Consider the following 24,017-nt stretch of genomic DNA (forward strand, 5'->3'; position numbering starts at 1 on the left):
ATCTCCAAGTTTTTACTTCTATTTCTTTTTATAAAATACCAAATTTCAAAACTCCTAGTTTTTTCTTCTATTTTTTTTTTTTTATAAAACACCAACTTTTATTTAGTATTTATTATGCATTCTTATTCCTAAAATGGGCAAAGCTCCATCTCTTGGAATTCAGCTCGGCCAAATTAATATGTCCCATTAATTACAGGACTGGCATTCAAAGAGGAGATGATCACTGTTTTCCTGTACGTCAGTCTAGGGAAGACAAACCTATACAGAGAGATGCACCCTTAGGTAGCAAGCATGTTAATGGAGTTAACGGAAAAAAGGATGATTCATTGCTTTTTTTCCCCTATTGAACAAAGATAATTTATTCTGCTCAAGACAACTTATTGCACAACAAGCTTCAGCAGGGAAAAGCAAAACAAAAAAAAAAAAAATGAAGTGATGTGATTTGAGTTACTGTTATGTATTAACATCATGAAATCACCGAGAAATCACTTAATTTTCTTGGGTCTCAGATCCCTCATGTCAGAAACTAGGGTAATGACTCTGCCTACAGTACTCAGCTCATAGGGTACGAGGCTCAAATGAGATCGTGTTCCTGAAACCCTTTTAAGTATGCAATATGCAAAAGTTATTTTCATTAAAACCATTAGCATCAAAGTGCATGTGATTGTGAATTTCACAAGTATAGTTGAATTCACACTTCCTCCATTTGCTCCAGAAAACCATCTTGAGACACATTTTTTTTTGTCAACACTTTCTTAAATGACTAGTGTGCAAAGGATCTGATTCACAAATATAATGGCTCTTCTTAAAGCCCTACTCATACCCTAAATTAATTAAGATCAGTCTGTGTCCGGAGTGTCAAGTTCTTTGTAGCCTAAAAAAAAAGAGACTCTTTAGGATATGCTGCACTTACTCCTTCTGACTATATTCATTATTTAGACAATATTTAGTAATCATGTACTTACAACATAATTACAATTACAAAACAATAGTTCTCCAATCTGACCTCAGATTAACAGATCCCACTTACTCCCAGCTCTCCGCTACAGTGAATGGTCACACTAATATACCTCGTAGAATGTTGACATTCTGCTCCTCTGTCTGAGAGTGATATGCTTACTAAGAATTGACGTCTGGGGCACCTGGATGGCTCAGTCAGTTAAGTGTCTGACTCTTGATTTCGGATCAGGTCCTGATCTCACAGTTTCGTGAGTTCAAGCCCCACGTTGGGCTTTGTACTGACTCTGCAGAGCCTACTTGGGATTCTCTCTCTCTCTCTGTCTCTCTCTCTCTGCCCCTCCCTGGCTCACGCTCTGTCTCTCTCAAAATAAATAAATAAACTTTAAAAATGAAAAAAAAAAAAGAGTATGTCTATTTCTGATCTATTTATGTTGATTGTACTGGTTATTACAAGTATGTAAGTTAAATTGCTATTGAATAAGCTAATTAAATGCACCTGGGAAAAAAATAGAATTGTTTCCATCAATGTGAAATGAAATAGTTTGGAAAGATTAAAAAATAGGCTACTCACTTAAATTCTTTTTTTTTTTTAATGGTTATTTATGTTTCTGAGAGACAGAGCATAAGCAGGGCAGAGGCAGAGAGAGAGGGAGACACAGAATCTGAAGCAGGATCCACGGGTTGAGCTATTGGCACAGAGCCCAACACGGGGCTCGAACCCACCAACTGTGAGATCATGACCTGAGCTGAAGTCAGAGCTTAACCGACTGAGCCACCCAGGCACCCCAAATAGGCAACTCACTTAAATATCCGCTGTCAAAAGAATTGTGGAGAGGCAACTGTATAAGGTTAAGGGAAAGAAAGATAAAAAACCTAAAAGGATTCTGAACTGGTAGCGTGTCTCACTTCTCACTTTACTTACAAGAGTATGCAAATTTAGGATCGTGCCTTATGCTTGCGGTGATTGTAATATAATACAAATAAGTCAGAACTTTTATCAATGGACCCAAAGAATAGGATGTAAATGGCCAAAGAATAGGCGTGATCCCTAGGTCAAAAACTGCTGAAGAAAGGTACGCTTCATGTCTTAAAGGTTAAATTTCTAAGGACCACCTGGGTGACTCAGTGGGCTAAGCATGGAAGTCTTGATGTTGGCTTGGGTGGTGATCTCAAAGTTTGTGAGTTTAAGCCCTACGTTGGGCTCTGCGGTGACAGTGCAGAGCCTCCTTGGGATTTTCTATCTCCCTCTCTCTCTGCCCCTTTCCCAGATCATGTTTCTCTCTGTCTCTCTCAAAACTAAATAAACTTGGGGTGCCTGGTGGTTCAGTCGGTTGAGCAACTGACTTCAACTTAGGTCACAATCTCATGGTTTGTGGGTTTGAGCCCCATGTCGGGCTTGCTGCTATCAGTGTGGAGCCCACTTTGGATCCTCTGTCCTCCTCTTTCTGACCCCCCCCCCCCAAAGTAGCTCGACATAAAAATAAATAAATAAATAAATAAATAAATAAACTTTTTAAAAAGTTAAATTTTTAAGGTATATAGGAATCACCTTTATGATTTTCCACTTTGGATTTTTTAAATAAACTAACCAATTATGCATTATTAAAATACTAGTTTATAAACTGGAATTATCTCAAAATGAGAATATATATTACAAGAATACGTATGATTATTTTCAAATTCCATTAAACAAACAAATACAGATTAATTTCCAACTCGGACTTAGGTATAATCACAGAGACTGTGGGGAACAGAAGATGAATAAAGCTAAGTACCTACTTTCAAGGCACTGAAAACTCACATATGTCCTACATGTGAGAAAGTTCTCAGATCCCCAGATTCTGTTCTCAGATCTGAAGTCATGTAGATCACAGTTTGCATAACCTTTAGAGTGGCCTGACGGGTGTAATGTCGTCCAAATGTAATGCATTCTTGGTTTTGGTGAACCAATCAGACACAGCACTAAAAATATAACCTGATGTTTGAAAGTTCATATTGTCTGTCAGCCACATTCATCACTTTTATTGATAGGAATTGCCACTACATTCCTACAGCTGTGGTAGAGACACCTCAGGAGAAAAAAAGAAGAAAACTCAGGTTAAATATTCAGCAATATTTTTACACTGCATTTATATTCGTTCATCATTCATTAAATTTTTCCATTTTTTCAGCAGACATTGAGTTCCTACAATATGCCAGACCTGTAAGTGATGGAGCAGGTAGAAAACACAATGATTAACAAAATCTCTGAATTATTTTCAAAGAGCAATGGAAGACTGAAGGGTTTTAAGGGTAATGACATTATCTGGGTGACATTTTTAAATCTCTCAGGTTATGAAAAGAAGAAAAGGCTTCAGGGGAGAGGAAAAGGGAATCAAAGAAACCAGAAACCATGTTCATATGCTCTATTATCTCCAAGTTTATACCATTATATCATGTTTAAGATGTGTGCGAGCAATCCTCAACTCCCTTATCCTGGATCCTAAACTTTTTGTTATCAGGAAATCACAAATCTCATTTTTTTAATCGATTCTTTTTTTTTTTTTTTTTTTTTTTACTGTTTATTCATTTATTTATTTTGAGACAAAGAGAGAGAGTGTGCGCGTGAGGGGCAGAGTCAGAGAGAGAGAGAATCCCAAGCAGGCTCTGCACTGTCAGCACAGACCTCGACATAGGGTTCGATCCCACAAACCATGAGATCATGATCTGAGCCCAAATCAAGAGTTGGGCACTCAATGGACTGAGCTACCCAGGCACCCCATAAATCTCACTTCTTGATAAATAAGTCCAGAATTTCCCAGAATTATCTTGATTTAAAAGTTTGTCCTGAAATTCCTATATACCACAATAAAGAACATACCAGAAATTCTCATACATTGGCCTCCAAATGGCATCTCACCACCTCTTGCTCCCAGAAGCAACATAAACTCTTCTTATTTCAGCTCAGAATAGTCACGGCATTCAAGGTACCTCACACCCAGTAAGTTTAACTCAATGCATATTTTTTTAAAAAACTACCTTCAGGTAACTTTTGAAGATGTGAGAAAATGAAAAAAATGATATCAATTCTTTTGTCATATTCAGCTACTTTCCTAGAACTAGATGCATTTGCCGTTTATCATTTTTCTTTATTTTGGACTCATCAGCCAATTTTCAAGGCAATTTGAGTTCACTTCTTGTGAGAGAGTCCTCAGAAAAGCATTCTGTCAAGGGCTTTGGGACAATCAAGATAAATGACACCCCTACATTTTTCTCATACTAATCACCCCTTTATGAATCCATCCAAAAGAATGCACTCCTCCGTGCCAGTCTGCTTTTTATACACCCCTGATGCTGCTGCTGAGTGCTGTCTCTTCCAAGCATCACATTTCATTCTGTCTTGTTCCCCCGTTGAGCTGCCTCTCCACCCAACATTCTATTCTCAGAGTGGCTTTTCCTGGGATTGTGGCTAGTAAGGATGAGCATTTTGGAGGAATGAAAGAATTTACCTTTTATGTAATTCTCACTGTTGGTCTTCAGATATTTATACTTTCCCATTTCTCTACTTATAATTTAGATCATCTGTAAAAAAATGCGTATCGTAAATTTGGGGAAATTTGAGCTTACCCCTTGGATCATCCACTGATTGGTGTCAAATGTTTTCCACAACTCACACAGATCACGTAAAAGAGAAGAATTTTGCACAGCAATCATGGTATGGTAAAATTATCAAAGAGTGGACTTGTAAACTTTCTCTAAGCCAGGCTGGAATAGGAAGGAGGCATAAAGGAGATTCAAATTTGATTGATACCCTGATGTGAGTGATATGGTGGAAAGAATACCAAACTGAGAGCCACAGCGTTGGTTTCTCCACTTTTTTTTTTTATATTTGCCAGAACTTCTGATAATGAGAGTTTGTTGTTAAAATATAGATGGAAAAAAAGAACTAAGGAAATCTGCACTAACCCAGTAACGGGTCTATTCTGGACCTCAAAGGAGAGGAATAAAGTGTGGGATTTAGAAAATAATTTAGGATCCAAAGTTGCTTCACTACCAACATTAACTTGTAAGTTTCTAGACAATTTCTTGCCAATACTGTGACTCAGCTCCTTATCTCTACTGCTGTATATCTTTTAGCTTCTGCTTAGTCATGACATCTGTACTTTGAACTTCAAAGTATTCATAAGCTCTATACACTCACAGTTTCTCGTGACCACTGTCATCTTACAGCCTCTGATACCTGATTTCTGTGTCTTTTTTAGCATTAGCCTTTATTACATGTAGAGCACTCTCCTGGTATTTTGCAGTCAAATTCTCCAAGGAAGAGAATCTGATGAGGCTTATTTAATCACTATCATTTTGTTTGGGCTAAGGCCCCATGCTAGATATCTCATGAGCTGCTTCTAGCCAATAGGTGAATCTATAATCCTGGAGACAATTTCCCAGTCCTGACCTAATCAGCTGCTATGGTGGGATATAATCATGTGGTAATTGTATGTGGTGTGTTTTTTTATCAAGAAGCCATCTATCACTAGCCAGGGCTATGTGCTGGGCACAAGACTTCTTTCCCGGTGAGCTTGGCTTCTTCAAGACCTGCTACCACATCTATAACAGGGAAAGTTGAATCACATACTCTAATAAGTCATTTCAAACTCTAAGCTACAAGAGTCTATTTTGGGGGTTTGTTTGTTTGTTTTGTGTTTTGTTTTTGTTTTTGCTGGTTTTTCGTTAGTTACTACTGGGTTAGGTATTCTAGATGTTGAGGAAATGCAGTGACTGAGAACGATCAGGTGTGAAACAAGGTTCTGGAAGGAATAAAAATTTACCACAGATGGTACAAATTAAATGGTTTTAATGAAAGAGCTACTTAGATATGTTGGGAAATATTTAGGAAATAAACAAGAGAAATCAATGCACCCCAGGATCAGCAACAGTAAGAAGCCACTACCATATGTAACGTTGAATGGGCAAGGTGTACATGAGGTTACAGAAACCAATGAGACTATATTTTATACCTCTTGGCTCTGCCCTCTGCTCTCAGAGGCTGAAAACTACTTCACCTTGACTCGCTTGTTCTCATATTTCCAGTTGGATTTGGCTAATGGGAAGTCATAGCAGGGGACTAGACTTGAGAGGAGTAAGTCAAACAAAATAATCGGCACATGGAACTTATCAAGTAGAGTAAACAGGTAAAAAAAAATTTAAACTAATACAATAAAATACAATAAAGAGAAGGGGGTAAAGAGGATAGATTTTTAAGGAGGGAAGGATTATTTTAGCATCTTGGAAAAAAATAGCACATGTTGACAAATTTCCGTCATTTTAATAAAGAGATAAAGGGCACTTGCCTTGGACTTTTTTGTTTGGGAACATTTGACATGTGAAATGAATGTATGTGACATATGCAAACATGAACGTAAAAAGTAAAGCAAACACCCAGGAACCACCACCAATCAGAAAAGAAACTATTATTGGCACCACTGACTGCTTTTCATCATCCTTTTCTCCGTTCTCACTCTAAGCCAATAGAACTCACTAGCCTGAATTTTAATTTTTAATCACACTCTCTCGTTTCTTTTAATATATATTTTGTTTTACTTATTTTCTGAAATTTATAATATTGAAATCTTGTATTCATTCTTTAAGGTCTTGCCTTTTTTACTCAATTATTACTTTTTAATATTCACCCACAGGGATGCACAGGGCTGTAGCTCAACCTCACTGCTGAATAGATGTTTCATTATGTGAATATTGTATAATTTGCTCCTCCATTTTCCTAAGGACATTGTGCCAGTTGGGTGCCATTATGATGCACGTCCAAATATTCCTATACTCTCTTTTGGGTATATGAGCAAGTGTTTCCTTATGATATATAATGCATGCAAGAATACAATTGTTGACTTCTGAAGACTGTGCGTGTCCAACTCTACCAAAGAGCGCCACTTGTTTTTCATGCTGGTTGAGTCTGTGTACACTCACCTGATTTATGAAGTCTCCGTCATTAGGTCCTATGGGGTGAATGCTTGCATTCCCCCACAGTTCATCTGTTGAAATCCTAGTCCTCAAGGTGATGGAATTAGGAGGTTGGCCCTTTGGGAGTTGATTGGGTTATGAACGGGATTACTGCCCTTATAAAGAGTTCCCACGTTCCCTCACCCTTTCTGCCGTGTGAGGTTATAGTGAGAAGATGGTCATCTAGGAGGAATCAGGTCCTCTGCCAAACACCAAATACGCCAGCACCTTAATGTTGGACTTCCCAGGCTCCAGTCCCATTAGAAATAAACTTCTGTTGTGTTATAAACTGTTAGAGCTGTTTGTTATGACACCCCAAATGTACTAAAACACAAAGTATGTATATTATATTTTGTGTACATATTCATAGGACAAGTATGTAATGGTAATTCATTGCACTTTTAAATAGAACTACCGTAGTGAGGTTTATTGCTTTTTTATACAATTAATGTGCACTGTGTTTCCATTTCTGTGAAATATCTGTTCATATCTTTTACTGATTTTTCTGTTGGGTTGTTGTTTGAATTTTCTTTTTAATTCCTAAGACTTCTTTCTATATTCAGAATGCTGATTCTTAATCTGTCTCTGCAAATATCTCTTTCCACTTTGGAGCTTTGTCTTTTCTCTTTCTTTATAGAACCTTTTGATAAACAAATTCCTTTTGCTATTGTTGAATTATTCAATATTTTCTCAACTGTACACTTTTTTCTGGCTTTAAGAAGTCTTTCTTGGGGCACCTGGGTGGCTCAGTTTGTTGAGCAATGGACTCTTGATTTTGACTCAGGTCATGATCTCACGGTTCATGGGTTCAAGCCCCATGTCAGACTCCTCGCTGACAGTGCTGGATCCTGCTTGGGATTCTCTCTCTCCATCTCTCTCTTACACTCGTGCACTTGCTCTCGCTCTCTCTCAAAGTAAATCAACTTAAAAAAAAAAAAGTCTTCTTAGAGAGACATTCAAGATGGTGGAATAAGACTTCCTTACCATCATCTTCCCACAGAACTTCAATTTTGTTAGTCATCCACAGATGAGAGTACTCTATGGGAGTTGGAGGCCCAGCAGAGAATTCCAGCATGTGATTGGAGAAAAAAAAATCCAAGCATAAACACGTTAAAGTAGATAAGAGGAGGGGTTTCATTTTGCCCATGACACCCCTCACCCTAGGTGGCACAGTTTGGGGCCAAGAGAGCCCCTCAGCCTGTGATTTCTCTCACAAGGGGAAGTGAGTGTGCGTCAGTGAACTCTGACTTCCCTACCTGTGCAGGAAAAGGGTCACCTCTTCTTCACCTAATCATAAAGATGTTCTATTGTGTGGTTATTCTCATGCACATAGTAGGCACGGTAGGTTTTCTTTAATGTCTTTTAGTAGTTCAATTTTTTTCAATAAAGGTTTGCACATCTATGGTTTGGTTTATTTCTATATGTGTTATTTTTTATAATGCTAAACATCCTTTCAATTGATTTTTAAGCTCTACTGATATTTTCAGGTAGTAATCTTATATTTAAGAACATTGCTAAACTAGCACTATTGCTAATAATTTGACTGTGTGTCACTTGGGTTTTACTAGGACAAAAATCATGATAGTTTTGTTTCTTTCCAATCACTTTATATTTTATGTTTCTCTGGTGCACAACTGAGAATGTCAAGAACAGTGATAAATTAGTGCTAGTAGTCAATTGTTGCATTCCTGATTTTAAAAGGAATGCCTACCATGTTTCATTAAATGCTATGTTATCATAGATTATTGGCAGGTGTACTTGTCAGGCTGAGTTCTCTTCCTATTTTCAGGAGTTTTTATTTGTGAATTATTTATTTATTTATTTTTGAATTATGAATGATCAAATATTTTGCTATAAATGTTGATAAGAACATTTTCCCCATTAATCTGTTACTATGTCATCACTTTTATATGCCTGGGATATATGAAAATTAATTGTGATACCTTACCTTTGTTAACACATTGTTGGATTTAATGTGTTAATATTGCGTTTATAACTCTGAACATACTTTAATTCATGGAACTTGCCTATAATCATTCTTTCTTTCATTGCCTTTGGAATTGGTGTTATCATTAGACTGGGCTATAGAATATGTTGAAAGTATGTTCCTTTTTTTTATGCTCCAGAAGAATTTACATAAGATTGCAGATATGTATTCCTTGGATTCTCCATAGCTTTTACTTACAAACTATCTTGACCTTGTATTTTCCTTGTGAGAAGACTTTAAATTATTAATTCAATTGCTTGTGGTTTTAGATCCATTAAGGTTTTATATTTCTTCTTGAATAAATTTTATTGTATATTTTTCTAATATTTGTCTATTTTGTGTAAATTTTTGTTTTCAGCATAAAGTTTTCCAGAATTGTTATCTTTTATCACAATTTTGTCTCTAATGATATCTCTTTTTTTATTGCTCATGTTGTTTATTTTTCTTGTACATCAATTATGTCGGGGTTGGAGGATTTTATTTTTTTCTTGCTGAGGAAGCAATTTTTGCTTTTATTAATTCTAACATCTGTTTGTTTCTATTTCATTGATTTATACTCTTCTCTTTGTTATGCGCTAGCCTCTATTTCATTTAAATTTGTTCTCTTGTTCCTTTTGTAGCTTCTGTTGTGGATGCTTAGCTCATGATTTGGGACCTTATTTTCTCATAGTGGGTTTAAGTCTGTAAGTTTGCCTCTAAGGACTACTTAATTTGTGTCCCACAAGGCTGAGAAGTAGTCTTAAAATTATTATTTTCATTATTCTAAATATGCTCTAATTCCTTTCTAATATTATCTTTGGCCTGAGTTATTCAACATGTTTTTAAATTTCTAAATGCAAGGGATTTCTAGAAATTATTCTTTGTCTCCTGATTAATTGCACTGTGGTCAGAACCATGATGTGTATAATACTGACTCATTGAAATCTGTTGAGGTTCACTTGCTCTATGGTCGACAAATTTTGTATTTCTATAATATGGGTCCTTTGATATTTATTGAGACTTAATTGATGGTCTTAAATATGATTGATTTCCAAAAATGTTTTCTGTGATTTTGAAAACTATGTCTATTTTCCAATAGAAAAAATACATTGTCTACTACATGATGCTTCTTCATTGTGCTATTCAAATGTTCCAACTACTTGCTGGCTCATTTATCAAAAACTGAGAGTGTTGTATTAAAACATCCCATTACCATTCTGGATATTTCTGTTTCTTCCTGTAATTTTGTCAATTTTTTTTACTTTATTTATTTTTAATTTCTGCTGCTATATTCTCAAGAGGTGTTATGTTCTCCTGACAGATTTAAACTTTATTAATATACAATGATATTCCTTATCTCATGTGATAAAGATCGTTCTGTCAAAAGGTCTACATTGTGACACTATGATATTAGTTAGAACCATATGAAATTGCCAATTTTGTAGATCAAATTGCAATTTTGCATTGCAATCTAATAGCGTTGGAAGTTTTGTTGATATTGTGTGCTTATGTATGGTTAAGTGTGTCTCTTTTAAACAGAATGAAGCTTGACTTAAAAAAAAATGTAGTCTGATGATCTATGCCAGTTTTAATGTCTCTCAGTAAACTTAGTATACTTGGATTTACTTCTATCATTTTATTTTGTACTTCCTATTTGTCCCAAAATGTGTGATTTTTTTTTTCTCTTTCCATGGTTTCTTTTTTTCCCTTTTGCTTTCCAGTCTTTTTCCTTTAACAACTTTGGAATGTAAGTATTCAGTTATTATTTTTTTAGTGATTACTTTGATATCTTAATATGCATAGCTGGCAAAGTCTAACAGTAATCAGTATCTTTACCCTGTGCCCAACAATACAATCAACAATTACTAGGATAAAGTAAATTCTAATCACTTCCTCCCAGTTTCCCACTATTGTAGCCCAAACATTTAGCTCATTGTTGCTTTGTTTTTACCCCACAAATTGGACATTATTATTGATTTATGTAGATGAAATTGCATACATTTTGTCCTTCGGGAATTTTAATTAGATACATGTTGGCCCTTAAATTCAATTTCCATGTTTATCAACCTCACTTACATTTTCCATCTACTTGTCACTACCCTCCGTGTTTTATAGGATTTTTAAAGATCTATATCACAGTTCACTAATTTTCTATTTATTTGCTTCCATTACCCTATGTAACACTTTCATTAAGCTTTAAGTGCATTTATTATGGTTTTCAATTCTACAATTTCTAGAAGCTAGTGCTTTTTTAATTACGTGGCTTAACAACCCTGCAGCCCAAAGTTAGAGTTCCTTTCTCAGAGTCTAATGTTTATTCCTACTTACTTTTTGTGCTCTTCCCCAGAATGCAATAGGCCCAGCACCTTCTACTACTTCCACTTCCATTAGTTTACCCGCTAATACTGGTGTGTGGTCTGACAGTCCTTACTTATTTGCTTACAAGCAACCCTGAATCATGATTCTAGACAACATCACAATGATAAGCAAATGAGACGAACACTTGGCCTCACAGCTGCTAAGACTTACTACAAAGTCGTTCTATTAAAAACAGTATGATATCCATTCAAAAAGAGAGAAACTGACCTCAAGACCATAATTTCTGTGAGAAAGACTCATATCTCAGAATTATTATTATATAATCAAGATGGCATCACAAATCAGACTATTTAGTAAATGATGATAGTTGCTCATAGTGGAAGAAAATCCATACCTACTACCACATATAAAGATACAATCCAGATATATTAAGGAAATAAATCCAGAGAAACCATAAAGGCAGGAGATAATGTGCCCTAGGGTTAGAGAGGAACTTCTTCAACAAAATTCCAAAAGCATCGTTAATGCATTTAATCACGTCAAATTAAGAATTTCTGTGAATAAAGTTAACAAAAAGATGTTGCAGAGATATTATATTTGCCATGTCTAAAACGACAAGGGGGGCGCCTGGGTGGCGCAGTCGGTTAAGCGTCCGACTTCAGCCAGGTCACGATCTCGCGGTCCGTGAGTTTGAGCCCCGCGTCAGGCTCTGGGCTGATGGCTCGGAGCCTGGAGCCTGTTTCCGATTCTGTGTCTCCCTCTCTCTCTGCCCCTCCCCCATTCATGCTCTGTCTCTCTCTGTCCCAAAAATAAATAAAAAACGTTGAAAAAAAAATTTTTTTAAAACGACAAGGGAATTATTATCTGGGATATATAAGGAACTCATATGCACATGAAGAAAGTTATAAGAATCTCAAATTTTAAAGATGAGTAAAGGATATTTGGGTCAATTCATAGCTAAAAAACCCAGAGGTTTAACAAAACATATGACTGTTGTCCAAAGTCATTAGTCATCAGAGAAACGCAATTTAAAACAAGAAAAGCGATACTACCTTAGGCCCATCAGATCCTAAATACGAAGTAATCAGTGACAAAAACAAGAAACACAACACCACGTATGTAACTTAAAACTACATGAAATAATGCATGGTTCACATTAATGCTTTCAAAGAGAATGATATAAGCCAAATGTAAGTTGGGAAATTGGAGGTGAGGAGTGGACAAGAGGCCTTGCAAAGAGTAATGAGCATCAGACGACCAGAACTGCAGGGGATTACTAAGGAACCCTTGCGTCTTTAGTATAAAGCAAAACCATAGTGCACAGATACTATTCTCATCCTGGAGGCCCAATTTCATGGGAAATTCCTAATTTCGTCCTATTCCCAAGATACCCAGCTCGGAAGCACCATCATCTAAGCTCTGCTTTCCTGAGAATCCCCTGCTTCCCCACAGGCCTAGTCATTTTTCTGTACACTGAGGATAAGATAGATGGCTCTTTACTCTTTTTTTTTTTTAACATTTTATTTATTTTTGCAAGTCAGGGAGAGAGACAGAGCGTGAGCAGGGGAGGGGCAGAGAGAGAGAGGGAGACAGAATCCGAAGCAGATTCCAGGCTCTGAGCTGTCAGCACAGAGCCCGATGCAAGGCTCCAACCCATGAACCTTGAGATCATGACCTGAGCTGAAGCCGGATGCTTAACCGACTGAGCCACCCAGGCGCCCCAATTCTTTACCCTTTATTTATCTTCCCATAAAAATGTAGCACCAGAATAAACAAGTGATGGGGATATGTATGTGTATATATATATATTTTTTTCCTCTCATTTCCTTGTATCCTTTACTCTACCCATTCACTCAGAAGAATTCGTTGTTTTAGGAAGGGATAATATAGCATAGAAGCAGAGAAAACTTTTTGGTGTCAAAAGTACAACAAGGAAGTACATAAATCCCAGGCCATAAAACACCATATTTGGAAAATTAGATAAAGAACTAGTCCAGCCTGTCTTCAGACTACATTAAGATGGTAAGGACCGCAGGGGACAAGGAGAATCATAGCAGAAGCAGAGCTGAAACGACTATGGGTTCCTGAGGAGCAGGTCCTGTAAGAAGGTCTCCCAAGAGGGAATTGGGAATCCAAGATCACACCCAACTGGGCCACTACCCCCAGGAGGAAAACCAGAGCCATTCAAGACTCCTGTATTCCTATCCCTCATCTTGTCTCCCCAGCATGGCACCGGGACAGGCCTGAGGCCACCTCGTAGAACATCCTGCAACAATGCAGGAACAATGGCGCCTGTGCCTGACGGCAGAGCAGAGACAGCTGTTCTGAGAGCCCTTCCTAGATGGAAGGTGTAAGGTCGCCATGGGAATAGGGACCCCTTGGACGAGCCCACGTGGATGAAGAGTTTATGTGGATGAAGAATAGTTTCAAGGAAAAGCCATCTCCATCTTTTCTCAAGTCTCTGCCCTAGAACTTAGACATAACCACACAAAAATGAGGGACATTCCACTAAACCAGGGGTTCTCAATGTACTGCTATTTGGCACCCCAGGAGACATTAGGCGATGTCTGGAGACACCTGTTGCTGTCAAAACTGGGAAGTGCTACTGGACTCTGGTAGGCAGAGGTCAGGGATGTTACTAAACATTCTATAGTGCACAGAACAGTCCCCCAAACCAAGGAATTACCCAGCTCAAAATGTCAGTAGTCTCAAGGTTGAGAAATATTTCCTTAGACTGAGGTTAACTCTTGACCACTCAGCCTAAAAAGAAATGTATAATAAAAATTGTTTATTTATTCTCGAATAAAGAAAATGACACCTAGCCCCTGGTATTAAATGCACAACCATCTACTTATGCTAAGGAATAAATTTTTTTTAATATAAAAGAATCAATAGCCAATCAGTTTGCATTTAATGAAAGGGATCTGAGAAGGGAAGAAAAGTTTAAGTCGCTTCAAAGTAAGATAAAGTGTCCCCACACGAGGAAGAAAGGGAAATGGAGCCATGAAAACAGACACTAAAAGTTCATGACAATATCTGAATCAAATGAGAGGAAGAAAGTCATCTATGGAGCAGCGTGCAGAGAAGGAGTTGTTCCTCACCAAGGACAATGAGGAATATTAGCATTTTTCAGAGAGGTGAAATTGTATTTCTTCCAGACTCTGTACTTAAAGTTTACTAAGAAGGAGGCGTGTGAACCCCAAGACCACCCACTTGCCAAGAAGAAAGCAGAAGGAAAACTTGGAAGCACTTTCAAAACTACCATGAATGAAAGCAAAAGTCAGAAACAATAGGGGCGCCTAGGTGGCTGGGTGGGTTAAGCGTATGACTTCAGCTCAGGTCATGATCTCCCCGTTTGTGGGTTTGAGCCCTGTGTTGGGCCCTGTGCTGACAGCTCAGAGCCTGGAGACTGCTTTGGACTCTGTGTCTCCCCCTTGCTCTGCCCCTCCCATGCTCATGTTCTGACTCTCTGTCTCTCAATAATAAATGTTAAAAAAATTTTTTAAAGTCAGAAACAATAAAAAAAAGGAGCAAAGGAGAAGGGGAGAAGGGAGGGAGAGGAAAGAGGAACACAGGAAGGGGGGCATGGGGGTGGGGAGAGAAAGAATGAGCTAGAAACAATTGCAAGGGGTAATAAATAAATTACTCGTATGTTAATGACATGCCGAAGTGTTCCATTTTTATGTGAAAGCAAATAACTATGAAGTATCACCAACATAAACACTGATTAAAGGAGATGAAATGTCTTGAGATGAAATGTCATAACATTACACAGTGTCAGTTTGCGGTGTTCTCAAAATGTTAATGACCTCCAGCTTCAGCTGCTTCCATTACCAGGGATCTCAGGGGAGAGAAACCTAAGCAGCAGGGCTCCCAGGAGGAGCCCAGAACCTAGTCCCATCTCCTCGCTGTTAATAGATAAAACTTCATTGAAAATGATCCGGTGACACTTGGCCATAATTCAGAAGGGACTACATTTTTTAAAAAAGAGTTTTTCTTTTATCAGAAAGGACTTGAGTTTATCTTACCGTTTCAATAATGTTCCAGACCTGATTCAGTCAGTCTTCAATACTCTTTGGAATAAGTTTTCTATTCTTCTCACAGTGACATTTCCCCAGCACCGGGAGCACCTGCAGGAAATTTAGGAAGTGAGAGTTCATCATTTTACAAACGAATTCTGCACCAAAAAAAAAAAAAAAAAAAAAGGCATGGGCCAGGCTGAATTTTAACTGTTTTACTAGGACTGATCCCAGAACCCTTCATGAAGTGTTAGAGTATAATCTCAGTGCCCCTCATGCCGTGCCCCTCATTTATTTTAATAAAAAATCATTAGTACCTTCGATGTCCACCATTATTTTTGCCTCAGAGCCAAACAAAATAGGTTATCACCCGGTGGTCACTTTATGGATGAGTCATTCTCTCCCACCTATTCTACTGACCCGGTTTCTCTCACACAGCCAGGACATGTGCTTTCCATCTCCCTGGCGACACTTTGGAACATGGGAACCCCAGTATACATGTATCTGTTGCCTTTGCGCTTCTGCAGTGTGTAAGTACACACCGATGGTTATGGCTGGCGCAATTTTGTCTGCCTTTGTTCAATGAATGCTTACTGAGTTTTTATTAAACACAAGCCCCCTCAGTTCCCTCTCTCAAAAAATGTCTAATATCAGGAGAGACAGGAAGAACAATATGGGTCAGTATAAATAAGTGTCCTTCCCATGTCCAATTTGAGTGCTCAGTAAGTAAGAGGAATAAGATAAGTCTTTCAGCTGGAGATATCAGAGAAGCTTCAGGAGAGTTACACAAAAGGGATTTTGTAAATTTTAACAGAATGGTGACTTTCTATCTGCCCTGAGTAGCCAGTAGGTATATTTACATTTAACTTGATTTAGATTTATATTAAGTATACTAAAATAGGGGCCAGCCTGGGTGTCTCCATCAGGTAAGTGTCCGACTCTTGATTTTGGATCAGGTGTGATCTCACAGTTCGTGAGATCGAGCCCCATGTTGAGCACCACACTGTCAGCGCAGAGCTTACTTGAGATTCTCTCTCTCCCTCTCTGCCTCCCCCCTTCCCTCTCAAAATAAAGAAGTAAATCTTTAAAAAGGGTATACTGAAATAAAATTTGAAATTCAATCACACTAGCCGCATTTTAAGTGTTCAATAACCACATGCGGCTAGTGGCAACCATATTGGACATTTCCAGCACTGCTGTGAGCTGAAGAAATGGTATAGTTACACATGAGAAACTCCAGGTATTGTATAGGTGGCTAGAGATCAGGAAACACTCCACATTTGCTGCAACATAGTTTGGGGAAAAATAGTAGTGGAAGATAGGACTGGAAAAGGAGTTTGAAATCAAATTGGAGTGAGTCTTGAATATATTCGTCTGAAATCAAAGCTTTTGTGAAGCAGAGAACTGAGATTTAGGGTTAATTTGGAAAGGTGTAAGACGATGACCTGAAAAAGCAACTAGACAAGGAGTCCTCAGCCATGGCTGCACATTAGAATGCGGAGGAAATTCCTTACCCAAAACCCAGGCCACATCCCAGATGAATTAAATTAGAATCACTGGGTGTGAGACCCATCAATGGCTTTTAAATCTCCCCAAATGTCGCCTGGGTGGCTCAGTCGGTTGGGCGGCCGACTTCGGCTCAGGGCATGATCTCGCGGTCCGTGAGTTCAAGCCCCGCATCGGGCTCTGTGCTGACAGCTCAGAGCCTGGAACCTGTTTCCGATTCTGTGTCTCCCTCTCTCTGACCCTCCCCTGTTCATGCTCTGTCTCTCTCTGTCTCAAAAATAAATTAAAAAAATGTTAAAAAAAAAAAATTTAAATCTCCCCAAATGATTTCAATAGGCAGGTGTTTAGGGACAGCCACTGGTACTACGTGCCTGATGTCATTTCTCCCACTTGTGCCATTAATATCCTCTTTCCTCTGATGAACTTCCCCTTAGACTATCTACCGAATCCTGTTAGAGTTGCCAATCACTATAAGCTGCTTCCCTGGTCACAAGACGTGGCCTAGGAACCAAACGTTGGCAAATCACAATAGGCTAGTATTTCTGGCTGTGGTGATCGTCCCAGATTTAGGCTACAATCCAAGTCAGGCAAATGAAAGCCTGTTCTGAGATTTGGCATACATATTCCTAGCGAGAAGGCTCTCCATTTAATGTAGGAGGCCACTAAACTGGGATGGCATTAGCTTAAAAATCTCTGTGAATGTGTTCCTCTCATTGCCACCAACCCAGCAGTGCAGGGTACAAAGCCATCCATGCAAGAAGATCACAAAATTCGCAGGTACAAGCACAGTTGAAAGATTTGAGGGTGGGAGTGCCAGTAAAGGGAGACAAGGAAGATCTGGTGATATATCTTGGGTTCCTGGTGGAATCCCTGGGGCCAGTTCCCCCTCCGGATTTCCCAGTCATATGAATCAAGCAATGACCTACTACTCTGGTTTGTTTTCTTCCCGCTTAAATTTGAGATGGGTTTGAATCATCATGTTTAATGGTAAAAAATATAGAGATGTAGAATGTGGCTTTGCCAAACATACTTGACCATGTTAGAATACCTCTTAACAACTTATGGAACACTAACCTTTTTTTCCAAAGAGCTACAGAGGATAACTGAAGTGTGAGGGCCCTCTCTGAGTAGAATAACCATGGCAAACTTACTTGTAAACTAACAGCAAAATATTATAAGTGGACTTAAGCTAAGAGAACCAACGAGCAAGAGGGAGAATGTGTGAGAGCGCTGTGGTACCTAAATGGTGGGTGGGTAGGGCGCCTCGGTGGTTTAATCAGCTAAGACTTGATTTCGGCTCAGGTCAAGGTCTCACGGTTCCTGAGTTCCAGCCGCATGTCAGGCTCCTTGCTAAGAGGTCAGAGAGCCTGCTTGGGATTCTCTTTCTTTCTCCCTCTCTCTCCGCTCCTCCCCTGCTCACTCTTTCACTCTCTCAAAACAAAGAAATAAACTTTATAAATAAATAAATAAATAAATAAATAAATAAAAGGGTGGGTGGGAAAGGGAAGTGAGTCCTAAGGAGGAAGCCAGGGCAAAGTAGTAAAAGGGGTTCTGTCATCTCCTACATCTGACCACAAGTCCTTGAGTTGTATATGAACACACACTCAATCTGTGTTGGCCGCACAGAAAATTTTTCCACTTTAGATAGCTCCTTTCTTAGTAACTCTATGGAACATATATATTAAAACAAACCCAGGGCCATTGCCAATTCAAAGGGGCCACCTCTCCACATGATGGGGCCCATCCATCCTTGGCGAGAGGATGTTAGCCTGTGACCAAACCAAAGTGTGTACCTAAGCGTGAAGGGCTCAATGACCAACTTTTAGTCAAAGATTGGGAGCACAGACAAAAATTTCCATAGCGTATGCACACTCGTGCCTAGTTCACTATACCCCAAGACTCCCTTTTGAGTCTGTTTAATTGACCAGGATTAGAGATCACAGCCAGTTCTCGAACTCTTTCCACCTAGAAAGCACAACCAATAACCTACACATCTCTTTTGCCCAGCCATCCCCAGGTATGGATTAATAGGGGCTTATTGTGTTCTGTGTTAATGAATCATGAGTGGAGGCCAGTGAAGCAGACAATGTATCAGAAGCAGGAAACATAATTGGTTGGATGAGCAAAGGAGACAGGCGTTAGATCTGCTCACAGGAAGGGGAAATAAGGCTTTGATCAAAGAAGAAAATATCCGGTCATGTAGGCATCGTTTGAACTCTTGCAATCCTTCCACTGCTGGTATTTCCTATCATTTTTACTTGGGGACCCAACATTTACTTACACCACCTCGGGCATTTATGTAACTTAGCTCAGGCAATTTTCAGATGCCAGTCTTCATAGGATGTGCTCTGTATTTTAAAGAAATTTTACACTTTATTTCCGTTGATAGCATTTGAAAATGTAGGCTTCTGTGACATATGATAAAGAGAAATCTCTTCCCTGATGGGAGTTTGCTCAAGATGCCCCTTTAGAAGGCCTCTTCCCGTTCTAATAGTGAATGACTATATTTAAAAGATGTGTCAATGCAGAAAAAGTCTGAGAGATAAGATCTTGAAAGTCAAAAGCAGAGAATGGAGAGAATGTGAGAAATTTTGTTCTATCATTTCCATAATCAGGGGGAAAAAGCATTTTAGGCAAATCCCTTTGGATTTGCTAAATAAACAATATTTGTGGATAAGAAAATCACAAGACCTTTGGCATTTGAAGAATGCAGCCATCTCAGTATTCACTGTATCAGTCATACAATGACACTTGGTTTTCACCAAGCTTCACGGGGTCCAGATCACCTACAAAGATGAAGTGAAGGTTGTGTGTTCTGAACAGTAGTAACAGGCTACTTGATCATGAGAATCGCAAGCATTTTTCAAAATTGGACTGGTTTTGTCAGAGTCATAGGGATTTAGATACCCTCCTGGTGAAAAATATCTTCCCATTCCATCGGTTTGTTTATTAGGGGGAAAAAGTACTGTACCCTAAACTGTGGACTTCAAACCTTCTTCTTAAAGTCAATAGATGTCCATATGAAATTTAAAGATCCCACAGGTTGGTAGGAGAAAATAGAGTCCTTTGAGTTTGCTTTCTACATCCCCTCCAAATCCTAGAGATGCCAACGTGTAAATTTTACAAACCACTATCCCAACTTGTTTTCTTCATCGGCTGACAAGCAGGGCACCCCGAAGTTGTACAGCATAGCAGACCAGTCTGAATGGCCTGAGCCAGCAATTAATTTGTTAGAACCAGGACGTTTTTGGATCTTCCTGAGTCTCCTATAAAAATGCAAATGTTCCTGGGAGGAGAAGCATCTTAAGCAATCATGAAGGATTATTTTATCAACTCCATTTGCAGCTTTGAAGCAGAGCTGACAGCAAAGCCTTGTAGGATTGGGCACAGATAACGGAGGTAAAGGAACTGAAACAGACGTAACCAAGGAAAAACTTTACTTCCCGAGTACACTGAAGAGGCTATCAATAGTTTTGAAATAAAGATTATTATACGGGGGCCTGGGTGGCTCAGTTGGTTCAGTGTCCAACTTTGGCTCAGGTCCTGATCTCACAGTTCGTGGGTTTGAGCCCCGCGTCGGGCTCTGTGCTGACAGCTCGGAGCCTGGAGCCTGCCTCGGATTCTGTGTCTCCCTCTCTCACTACCCGTTTCCCCACTCACACTCTTTCTCTCTGAAAAATAAATAAACAACAACAACAAAATTATAAAATGGCTAACATTTGAATGCATCTTGAGTGCCAGATCTTCTTCCAAGTCTCACTTTATGTATGAGCTCATATCGTGTATTCCTTTATTCCTTTATGTATTAACCACAGCCACATGGTGAAAGTACTATTTTTTTAGGGTTTGTTTGTTTGTTTGTTTATTTATTTAATTATTTAGAGAGAGAATGAGCAAAGGAAGGGTAGAGAGAGAAGAAGAGAGAATCCCAAGCAGGCTGTGCACTGTCAGTGTGGAGCCTGATGTGGGGCTTGAACCCACGAACCATGAGACCATGACCTGGGCCAAAACCAAGAGCCACGCTTAACCAACTGAGCCACCCAAGCACTTCAAAAGTACGATTTTTATAAGGTTTTATACCCATATTACTGATAAGGAAACTGAGGCATAGAGGGGTTAAGGTCACACAACTAGTAAGGGGCACAGCCAAGATACAAATCTGTAAGGCTTGACTCTAGGGGTCTGTAATAACCTCCTGCAACGGTTCATCTTCCAGAGAAGAGGACAATTATTTCAGTTCTCCCCAGCACTTCCAAAGAGTAGCCTCTTTGACCTTTAATTTTCTAACCTCAATGATCTACTTGAGTTTGGTAGAGATGAGCCTAGAGGAAATAAAGATAAATTCCCAGTGAGCTACGTGCTTATTCTTTTTAATCATAGTTGACATACAACATTATATTAGTTTCAGGTATACAACAGGATTTGACAACTATGTACATTATGCTCTGCTCACCACAACAAGTGTAATTACCTTCTGTTACCATAGATAATAATTACATTATTGACGGGGCGCCTGGGTGGCGCAGTCGGTTAAGCGTCCGACTTCAGCCAGGTCACGATCTCACGGTCCGTGAGTTCGAGCCCCGCGTCAGGCTCTGGGCTGATGGCTCGGAGCCTGGAGCCTGTTTCCGATTCTGTGTCTCCCTCTCTCTCTGCCCCTCCCCCGTTCATGCTCTGTCTCTCTCTGTCTCAAAAATAAATAAAAAACGTTGAAAAAAAAATTTAAAAAATAATTACATTATTGACTATAGTCCCTCTGCTGTACTTCTCATTCTTGTGGTTTATTTATTTTATAACTAGAAGTTTGTACCTCTTAAACCTCTTCATCTATTTTGCCCATTTCCCACACCCCTCTCTTCTGGCAATGATCTCCATTTTGATGAGTCTCTTTCTGTGTTTTTTGTTGTTCTTTTGTTTTGTTTTTAGATTCCATATGTAAGTAAAATTGTATGGTATTTGTCTTTCCCTGTCTGACTTATTTCACTTAGCATATTGCCCTCTAGGTCCATCCATGTTGTCACAAATAGCAAGATTTCATTCTTTTTTTTATGGCTGAGTAATAGTCCCGTGTGTTTGTGTGTGTGTGTGTGTGTGTGTGTGTGTGTGCGCGTTCATGTGTGTGTGTGCGTGTGTACACCCCATGTCTTCTTTTTCTATCAATGGACACAGGTTGCTTCCATATTTGGCTTTTATAAATAACGCCGCAACAAATATAGGGGTGCATGTACCTTCTCAAATTAGTGTTTTCATTTTCTTTGGGTAAATACCAAGTAGTGGAAATACTGGATCATATGGCATTTCTATTCCTAATTTTGTAAGGAAACTCTGTAGTGTTTCCCATAGTGGTTACACCAGCTTATATTTCTACCAACAGTGCATAAGGATTCCCTTTTCCCAAATCCTTACCGACACTTACTTATTTTTTAATACTTGCTACTCTGACTCAAGTGAGATAATTTCTCATGAGGTTTTGATTTGCATTTATCTAATGATTAGTGATGTTGAGCACCTTTCATGTACCTGTTGGCCACTTTTTATGTCATCTTTGGAAAAAAATATCTATTCAGATCCTTTGCTCATTTTTTAATTGGGTTGGGTTTTCTTTTTGCTATACAGTCATGTGAATTTCTTTTATTTATTTATTTATTTTTTATTTTTTTGGATATTAACTTCTTATTGGATATGTGGAATGCAAATATTTTCTCCCACTCCATAAGTTTTCTTTTCATTTTGTTGACAGTTGTCTTTGAGGAGCAGACGCTTTTTATTTTGATGCAGTCCCACTTGTATTTTTTGTTTGTTTGTTTGGGGGGTGGCGGTTGTGGGTTTTTTGGTTATTGTTGTTTTGTTTTTTGTTTTGCTTTTGTTGCCATTTTGGTGTCAAATTCAAAAAAATATTGCCAAAACCAATGTCAAGCAGCACACCCTCTATGTTTTCTCTTAGGAGTTTTATGGTTTTAGGTCTTATGTTCAAGTATTTAATCCATGTTGAGTTGATTTTGTGAGAGATTTAAGGTAAGGGTTCAATGTCATTCTTTTGCATGACCATCCAGTTTTCCCAGCAGCATTTATTGAAGAGACTATCCTTTCCCCATTGTTGGCCTTTTTGTTAAAAATCAATTGACTATATACGTATGGATTTATTTCCGGGCTCTCTATTCTGTTCCATCAACCTATATGTCTGTTTTTAGGCCAATATCACACCATTTTAATTACCATAGCTTCGTAGTAGAGTTTGGAATCAGGAAGCATGATGCTTCCAGTTTTGCTTTTTTTTTCCTCAAGATTGCTTCAGCTACTTTGGTTTTTGTGGTTCCATACATACTTTAGAGTTGTTGTTTTTTTCTATTTCTGTGATAAATGCCATTGGAACTTTGTTGGGATAGCACTGAATGTGTGGACTGCTTTGGGTAGTATGGACATTTTAACAATATAAGTTCTCCTGATTCATGAACATCTTTCCACTTATTTGTGGCCTCTTTAACTTATTTTATCAATGTCTTATTGTTTTCAGTGTACAAACAGATCTTTTACCTCCTTGGTTAAATTTAATTCTAAGTAACTTATTCTTTTTGATGCTAATTTAAATGATATTTTTTCTTAATTTCTCTTTCTCCTATTTTATTGGGTAAAGAGAAATGTAACTGATTTTTGTGTATTGTTTTTGTATCCTGTAACTGTACTGAAATGGTTTTTTAGTTCTAATATTTTTTGGTGGAGAAAATACTCAATATTTTAAAGATAATTCTCCCCAACTAATATTGATGCAATGCAATCCAATAAAACTCTCATCAAGCTTTCTTTTTCTTCTTTTGTTTTTTCAGAAATTGGCATTTTGACTATAAAATTCATGTAGGTCAGCCAAAACAATATGGGAAACAAATAAAATAGTTGGAGAACATATTCCGTTGATTTAAAGATTAACTGTACTATCTTAGTAATCAAAACAGCATGATGTGGCATAAAAATAGACATGCAGGTCAATGGAACCAAATAGAGATTTTAGAAATAAACTCACATTTATGTAGTCAATTGATTTCAACAAGGTGTCAAGGTAATTTGGTTGGGAAACAATAATCTTTTCAACAAATGGTGCTTGAACAATTGGACATCTAAGGTTAAAACAAAATAAATCTAGTCCACCTTTATCTCACACCTTATAAAAACTCTAACTACAGATGCATTATTGACCTACAAATGTAGAACTAATAATACAAAACTTCTGGGAGGAAACATAGAAGAAAATCTTTGTGACC

The 24,017-nt window shown here is 38.3% G+C and overlaps 1 long non-coding RNA gene across 1 annotated transcript in view; it reads right to left on the reverse strand.

Moving 5' to 3' along the window:
• Positions 1–21,070, reverse strand: part of LOC125938989 (uncharacterized) — a 36,006-nt gene extending 14,936 nt beyond the window's left edge. The window contains exons 1-4 of the long non-coding RNA XR_007462880.1: positions 20,954–21,070; positions 15,265–15,366; positions 4,449–4,521; positions 2,740–3,029 (exon numbers count right to left, since the gene is read on the reverse strand). This is a non-coding gene — a long non-coding RNA (uncharacterized LOC125938989). The remainder of the gene's footprint in view (positions 1–2,739; positions 3,030–4,448; positions 4,522–15,264; positions 15,367–20,953) is intronic.
• Positions 21,071–24,017: the final 2,947 nt, after the last annotated feature.

Source organism: Panthera uncia, assembly GCF_023721935.1.
Source record: "Panthera uncia isolate 11264 chromosome B2 unlocalized genomic scaffold, Puncia_PCG_1.0 HiC_scaffold_24, whole genome shotgun sequence".
NCBI classification, from domain to species: domain Eukaryota; kingdom Metazoa; phylum Chordata; class Mammalia; order Carnivora; family Felidae; genus Panthera; species Panthera uncia.